Raw genomic sequence first — 8512 nt, forward strand, 5'->3', positions numbered from 1 at the left:
TGGGGTGGCAGGAAATGACACACCCCTCCTGGTCTTGCAAATCTTACTTCAATAAGCAAACCTCAAATTGATGTTTTCCTATGACACATTTGGGCTTTCCTAAATGTTAATGACAGTGAGGCTCTGATCCATTGTCTCCTTGTGTGGCAGTGCCAGCCTGCTGCTCAGGATGGCTGTCATCTCCACCATGCCAACACCACACTGCACTCTCACTATGGCAACGCTGCTCATGGCATTTGCAGCAGATGTGACTGATGGAATGAGCAAGCCCAGGACACCTACAGCCTGTGCCACTCCCATCTAGGGACACTGCTGCAGCACCCAGCTCTGCAGGACAGGGCCATCTCTGTCTGTGGGCTCCAACCCCAGTGGGTGAACCTGCAGTTTGGTTAGAAAAGTGCAAGTTGTAAGAAACAGGGCAAGGGAGGCAAGAGATCATGGCTGAGTTGGGACCTGCTGGTCAAACTGAAGGGCAAGAAGGAAATGCACAGGCAGTGGAAGAAGGGACATGTGTCCTGGGAAGAGTATGGGGATGTGGCCTGCTGGTGTAGGGTTGGGGTCAGGAAGGCCAAGGTGCAGCTAGAGCTGGACTTGGCAAGGGACACAAAGAAAAATTTTATTTGTAAATATTTCTAACCAAAGAAGGAAGAGGATGCAGGGGTTGAGAGGAGCCCTGAAGAGAAGAACTTTGGGGTCCTGGTGGATGAGAAGCTGGACATGACCCAGAAATGTGTACTTGCATCCCAGAAAGCCAAATGTGTCCTGGGCGGCATCCAAAGCACCATGGGCAGCAGAGGAGGGAGGGGATTCTGCCCCGCTCCTTTGCTCTGGTGAGACCCCATCGGCCATGCTGCCAAAAGCTCTGGAGCCTCAGCACAGAAAGACCTGGACCATGTTTAGAGGAAGGCCCCAAAGATGGTCAGAGGGCCGGATCACCTCTCCTATGAGGACAGGCTGAGAGAGCTGGGTTTGTTCAGCCTGGAGAAGAGAAGGGAGACCTTGTGACACCCTTTCAGCACATGAAGAAAGTATTTAGCAGGGCTGTAGTGAGAGGACAAGGGGTAATGGCTTCAAATTAATTTCAGAATATATGTAGACTAGCTATAAGGGAGAAATTTTGGTACAAAAAGGCTGAAGAAACACTGGCACAGATTGCCCAGAGAGGTGGTAGATGCTCCATCCCTGGAAGTGTTCAGGGTCAGGTTGGATAGGGCTCTGAGCAACCTGATTTAGTTAAGTTTCCCTGCCCATGGCAGGGGAGTTGGAACTAGATGATCTTCAAAGCTTCTCACAACCCATTCACAAGTCATTCTATCATTCTGTGTGCAAGTGGGATGGCACCAACAATTCAGTACGCTTTTTCTTCCAGGGATGCATATTTACTTCTGATAGCCACAGGTCTGTCCTTCCTTTGTTCCAGAGAGTATTCTCTCCCTTCTTCTTCCAGGCAGACAGTATTTGCCTGTCTCAGCAGATAATACACCATATTAAAAAAAAATTAAAAATCACTTTATAAATTCAATTCCTTGTGAAATTTTTAGAAGTGATTTCTAGAGCATCATGTGGCATGAGGCCATGGGAGTACTTAAGTTTTGTCTTTTGTTTAATTGTCTATGAAGGTCCTGCCCTTGGCACTGTAGTTAATGGTTAAAACTGTTTTGTACTGGATTACAATTTATTGTAGTCAACAGAAATAAAGTTCATTGTACCTGTCAATAAGAATCTTATCTCCTGTCTCAATATTCTTTCTGTAGATCAAATTCCAACCTTTTTAATTCAATACAAATACACACAAACCAGTTGATTTCTCTTTCTTTAGACTGCATGCTGGAGAGCCTCGGTGATTTAGGGAATAGCCTAAAAGTTCCTACAGTGGAGAAGCTGAGCCATGTCAAGGAAATAAAGAGGTTTTCAAACCATACCCACATGCTCTGGTCCCCAGCTTGTGGAATGAAGTAGGAGGCATTATAAAAAAGAGCAAATAGGTTTTAAAACTGGTAACTTACAGAAAGAGTACATGGGTATTTGAAATAGGTGAAAGTTCAGAGGGAAAATTAGTTGCTAGGCAGGACTATTGGAATATCCTCCATGGTTTTTCTTATTAGAGGGCAAAACGTGTCTACTAGCCAGACCAACAGTTTGCTCTCCTTTGAAAATCCACCCTTTTCTCAACCATGAACTATTGATTTTAACATGGGTTCAATTTTGCCCATTTCTATTAGGGCAGTGGGGGAAAGTCAGGGGTTGGGTTTTTGAGTTGATTATTTTTGTTTATTTCTGCATTTTGCATGCTCCATTTTCTACTTGAGGCTGTTTGTTGGAACAGTGCCATGAAACACTGGCATGCTGTGGAGGCACCAGCTCTGGTGAGACACAGATTTGGGGCCATCCTGTGCCCACTGGTGGGTGTTCCCTGGCGCCAAGCTCAGAACAGAGCCATCCTTGAAGCTTTTTTCCCCTGAATAAAAGTTGCCAAGTTTCCAGCCCATGGAAAAGCTCAGCATATCAGCATCATGCAGTCTGTGTCCTCACTGCTGGAAAAGACAGCTCTTCTCACAGTGTGAAGGAAATTTCTTTCTCTTCTTCCTACTCTGTTCCATCCTTGAATAACGTGCCAAATGTACAATTTATCCTGTTTCATAGTACAAATCACTGCCCCAACAGGAAGTAAATTGCAAACCCCAACTCACTTAAGATAGTTTCTCAGTATTGATTAATAGATTATCACAGAGCTAAAGATAAAAAGTTGAGAGCTCTTTATGCCATTACAAAGACCTCCCTTTTCTCCTTTTACTGTTGTAAACATGTGTAGAATGATTGAAATATTTCTTTTATAACTTACTCATTATTTAGCTTTGCTTTTGTTCTCCAAATATACTAAACTTGTTCTTACTTCTTCCATTTATATCTCTTTTTTTGTAGCCTTGAAGGCTTCTGTACACAGAAAAAATAACCATAAAGCAATGGTTTTCAGAGGTTTACCAGGAAAACATAAATATTTATATGTACTCCATTCTGAAGACTTTCCATTGAGACAAAATACATGTATAATGGAGACATTTATATATAATTTTCATATGAGAGGCACAAAACAGATGAGACAGTTTCATGCTTGCTTTCATTTAATACACTGAGGTTGAGGTCAATGCTCTTTTATTTTTCCTTTGAATATCCGCAGTTGTGTTGGCTTTTTGTCTTTGCTGAGAGTGCTCAGTCATGAGGATGCTTCAGAGCTTTCTACCTCAGGAGCCCTGGTTCCAGCCCTGATCTAGAGCACACCCAGGGAGGTTCGTTGGTCTCACCATGCTCTCTAGTGGCTGCTTCTCTGCTGAGCAGCTGCCGTGCTCCAGGGAGGACCAGCTCTGGAGCAGCAGTGATGCTGCAAGACTTGGTAGCCTGAGCACAAAAGGAAAAACTGGAGGGTCATTTTGGCTTCATCCTTGTCAGTCCTAAACTATGTCTTAATCTCTCACCTCAAACAGCCAGAGAATAAATGTCTTGATGATAATCATACAAATTTTTAAAATAATTTCAGCTCACCTCTTCCTGACTATAATCCCTCCATTTGAAATCTGAAGTCAATAGTGATGAAACTGACAAAAAACATGGCTAAAAATTCAATTTTTTAATTTGCCTCAACCTTATATAAAAATTGCAATAAAAAGAACTATTGAGATTAATGGAAAGGCCTCACTGACTTCAGTAGGCTTTGAACCATGGGGCCAAAATACTTCTGGTTCTCTCTGTCACTAAATTTTAGGAGTTTGCAAATTTTTATGGGGTCTTCTCAGGAAGAGAGTTTTTAATGCATTTTAGAATTGTAGATTTGATGCTGAGTGTGTCCTTGAAATATAGAAATGATCCACAGAAGTTTATAATGAAATTGGATTTTCAACCTTTAAAAATCCCAGAGAAAGATTTGGTTCAAATTCTGAGTGACAATGCAGATCAGAATTATTTTCTGAATAAAAAAAATTAAATTGCAGTAGAATAAAATTGAGATTCAGCAAAAACAAATGAATCACTCTTGATCATACCTCAAGCAGAGAGGGAGTAAACTACCATTTGAAGGAGATTATAGGTTTACTTACTTTTTGACAACAGCTTTTAGTTTTTGAAGGGTTATTTCAGTTATTTTAGTTACTGCTAAAATACCATAAGAGCAACATGGAATAGCATTGTGAGGGATTTGTTCATGGCTCTGATCCTGGAGAGTGGCATGAGCCCCCTTCTCCTGCTCACACACTTCTTTTGATGCAGTCCATGGATGCCCTAGAGCTTCACACCCTGCTCTGCAGGCTGAGACCAAATTGGCTTGTTGACTTTCTGCCCACAGACTGGGGGTGATACTGTGGGGATTTAAGAGAGAAAAATAAAACTGATGTTTTCCATTTGTGGGATGTAGGTGGTCAAGAGAAACAAAAGCCCTTGCAGAAGTTCTGCATGAGATACACAGATGGCTTTGGGGGTGTGGCAGACTCTGTTGATGCTAAAAAGATGAAGGAAGCCAAAAAAGACTTGTGACAGATGCTTTCAAGCTATGGAGTATTTAAAGAAGATAGCATTAACTTTATAAATGTTAGAAATGTTTCCTAACGAAACTCAAGTTTTTGTCAGTAGCTGTGCTCCCAGATAAATATGACATGAGATGTTTCCTTCAAGATAAAAAGGATGTAGGGAGGTAATTAATACTGTTTCAGCTTTGCAACAGCTTCAAGTGGAAAATATATGAGGTTCATTCTCCAAGGGGGCTACCACAGAAATTGCTAAGGCACAAAGGCAAACCAAAAGAAGCTTCAACCATTTATAAAAATAACAATACTGACTGGGGACAGAGATGTCTTCTAATAACGCACTGTGACTAACAAGGACAAATGCTTCAGAGGCCTAAAAGTGTTGGAAGACAGGTGCCCATCAAGTAGGTGCATTGGGTGGCTGTTGTTTTGAGGCACATTTCCTAATCAATTATTTTGCCCTTAGTAAATAGTTTATAACCTTGGGAGAGCTGAAGAGACTGGAGAAAAGTGTCAGAGCAGCAGAGTGAGGCTTGCAAAGGATTGGAGGGGAGTTTAGTTAAGGGCCAATTAAGAGAGGCAGCACTGTGGGGTCCTGCCTCAAGAGAGCTGCCTCAAGAGAGCTGCCAAGCTGGGACATCATAAGGGAAATGGAAGTGCAGTTACCTTAGAGACCGGGATGAGAACCACAATAAATTATTAACATTTCTGAAAATTAAGAAAAAACAGTATTTCCAGTTATTAGAAAACTAGGTTCAAATATGTCCTTTTGGAAAAAAAACCAGTTTTATTAATTAGCAAGGTGAGATTTTTTTCTTTTGTTTGCCACAAAAAGGAAAGGTCTCCAAGACCCAAACAGCAATTATTTTTTTTTCCTTTAAACCCACATAAAATTAATGTGGTTTCCCTCCTACACATAACTACTCTATTACTGACCTCCTGGATTTTGTCTCCTTATTCTGCTTCCCTCAGTTCAGTTTATTTGGTATAGACTCCAACAATCTTGGCTATATGGAGAATTTCCCGTTGGACCAAACCAGGGACAAACGGCAAGACCTTTTTGGCCTTTGGCCAGGATGGTTCTCCTCCATCAAGGTGCTCTGGGCAGCAGCCCAGAGAATGCTAAATGCTGTGAAATCAGGAGACCATTAAAACCTTTGAAGTTATAAAAGAGCTATGTTAAATTTGTCCATAAAAATAGAGCTAACTTCAGAAGAAAGTTAAAAGGAGAAATGTTACATCAGACCTTCAGGTATCTCCCCAGATAGGAGAGTATTGTTCTTAGAGGTAATTGATTTGTTGGTTGGAAAAAAAAAAAAAAAAAAAAAAGTTGATTTCTCATTACTTACCATGTCTAAATTGTTTCTAGAAATTTTGCATTGTGGAAATGAGTTTATGGGCTAATAAATGAGGATGTACCTGCAGTTTTTCCACTCAAGACCAAGTACCCAAAACCTTGGGAAAGAGAATTGCCCCTGCTTATACCCCCAGTTTGATGCTCAGCTACCTCAGTGGGAAACCTAAAACCAAGAGGATTAATATAAAAACAATATTGGGCCAGTCATGTAGGACTGAAATTCCTAAGAGGAAAAATGGACAGAGGAAGCATGTTTCTGCCTGAGAAACACTGGACTGATCATCAACCAAGAAATCCAAATATTTGCTTGGAAATATTTTCACAGCTTGATATGTCATGCTGGAAAGTCCACACTCTGAGTGTCTCTATCCAAAGCAGACTTGGTGCATGAGTGTGCATCCTGCTGTCAGTGAGTCACCTGGAGGATTTGGCATTCAGTTACAGTACTGGGGAGAGGGGCAAATGCAGTTTTTCCTGTGCAGGATTATTGTAATGACATCATTCAAGCAAATAATTCCAAATGTTGTGCCTGAAGCAGTGGATAGCTACATTGCTCACTGGTTCCTTGCCTGCTGGATGCATGTTTACAAAAGCTAATTAGAGTGGACTGTGTTATTTACAGTGTTAGACTTTAGAAGGAAAAAGCTTACTGTATAATCTCTGCCTCAAGTGTGTTTGAGCAGAGATTACTGTAGGGGAACTGAATGGAGCCAGCAGGAGCAAACTCAGCAATTATTTTAAAACAGTCAAGAATTTCTATTCCCTAAGTGGCAGTATGAAATTTTCCCATACTGATTATCTGATACTGGATTATACAGGGTAGATATTTCTTTCTGTATGAACTGCATCACTTTGGGCCACAGTTTGTTTCAGACCCCTCAGCTTCACATTAAATTTTCAATGCATTTAACATATGTAACAGAAATCATAACTAGGAAAGGTCATAGTTTTTTCCTTCTGATCCTCCCTATCCCCTTCTTTTTAAAGTTTAGGAACCACTTCCTCTCCCACAGCAACTTTTTAATTTGTTTGGGTTTTTTTTGTAGTTTCATATGATATCTACTAAGGTTAGGAGGAGGTGGATGGAACCTGGGAAAGCTGAAACCTTTACCTTTTATTAAGCTACTAAGGCATAAACATGAAATCCTAATATTTTCTTTGATGGAAAAGAATCCCTGGATAATATAAAGATTTCTATCATCTTCACCAGGAGAAGGTTATGTTTGCCAAACCTAGGGTTTCCCTCAAGGAACACTTGGCAGAGAAGAAGGTCAAAAAAGGATTAAAAGCCTATTTGGTCCTACTTTTCAGGCAAATCAATCAGAGCTTCACGTTATCAAGTTTCAAAGACTTCAGCTGAGTCTCTTAAATACATGCCAGCTATGGCAATCCCATTCATACCCAAACCCTAGCAAACATGCTGGACAGCATTGTGTTTTCCAGAAAGTTGCTTTATCAAATGATAGCACACTTTTGTCAACAGGAGCTTCACAGGAAGGTGCAGAAATAGGAAAAGGAGATTGGGAGTATTAGAAAACTCTGCTGGCACTACTGCTACTGTGCCGTTCTGAATTTTTAAGATTTTCTAAGCTTTCTGATGTTTACATTCTTGTAACGAACTTTCTTACACACTTTTTGTAAATAACATTGTTTTGTATTCTTTTATAGAAAAACAGAAATTTGATAGACTGTTAGATTGTTTAGTGTCATTGGAGAGGTAGCACTTTCACCCTCCAAACCACTGTCACTTTTAGAAATCTATCAATGTTAGAGTCAAACAATAAACTTCATTTTTTTGCCTTAAGAACAGCAGTGTGTGTGCGTCGTATTATTTTGTGTCCTATAGTAACACTACTGCTTCACTGGAAAACCAGTTGGATCTAAGAAATAATAAAGAACTGGAAACACATAAAACAATTCAGGATATTCCCATTCCCAGCCCCAGTTTCAAATTCCACAGACTGTACTCAGCACAGGGAGAAAAGTCTGAGCAGGGAGGCAAGGATAAAATAGCTTCCCTTCATCTTCATTTAGACAATCCAGATTTGTGTTCCAAATGTACTCTTTGCTGTTGTAGCACAAAATTACATATCTAAGAGAGGGGAAAAATATCTACAATCAAGACCATGCAAGTGAGGAAATATTGACTTTGATAAATGGGAATTTTCTAATGTTTGTGCTTTCAGCACTTTACTAAGGTGAGTTCAGCATCACGGGAACCCATTTCAGCAAGTTCTCACATTCTGCTTAGTGATAATATGTGTGTAGAGGTGAAAGATAAGAAAAAATTGGAAGATTTTAATTTTGCTCTGTTGTGGAAGCCAATTAAGCTACTTCTGTACATTAAGATACAGCTTCTTTTATTTTTTATAAGGATTTGCTTTGTTTTACTTGGACTACTTACATATTAACATATTTGCTAGACTATGCAACTGTTTCTGGAGCAGCTTTTAATGCATATGAACTGATTTGTAACAGCAAGATTAATAATTTATTTAGTTGTCCCAGAACATTCTGTGAGCTTGATTAAGGTAATATTCTGGAGATTTCTTTCTTGCCTTCCTGAGCCCTGGAGAGCTGCCTTTTAAAAATGAAATGTGTCAGCTCAGTGTGCAGAAAAAGATAGGATAAAGCAAGAATC

Source organism: Agelaius phoeniceus, chromosome 1 (genome assembly GCF_051311805.1).
Source record: "Agelaius phoeniceus isolate bAgePho1 chromosome 1, bAgePho1.hap1, whole genome shotgun sequence".
NCBI classification, from domain to species: domain Eukaryota; kingdom Metazoa; phylum Chordata; class Aves; order Passeriformes; family Icteridae; genus Agelaius; species Agelaius phoeniceus.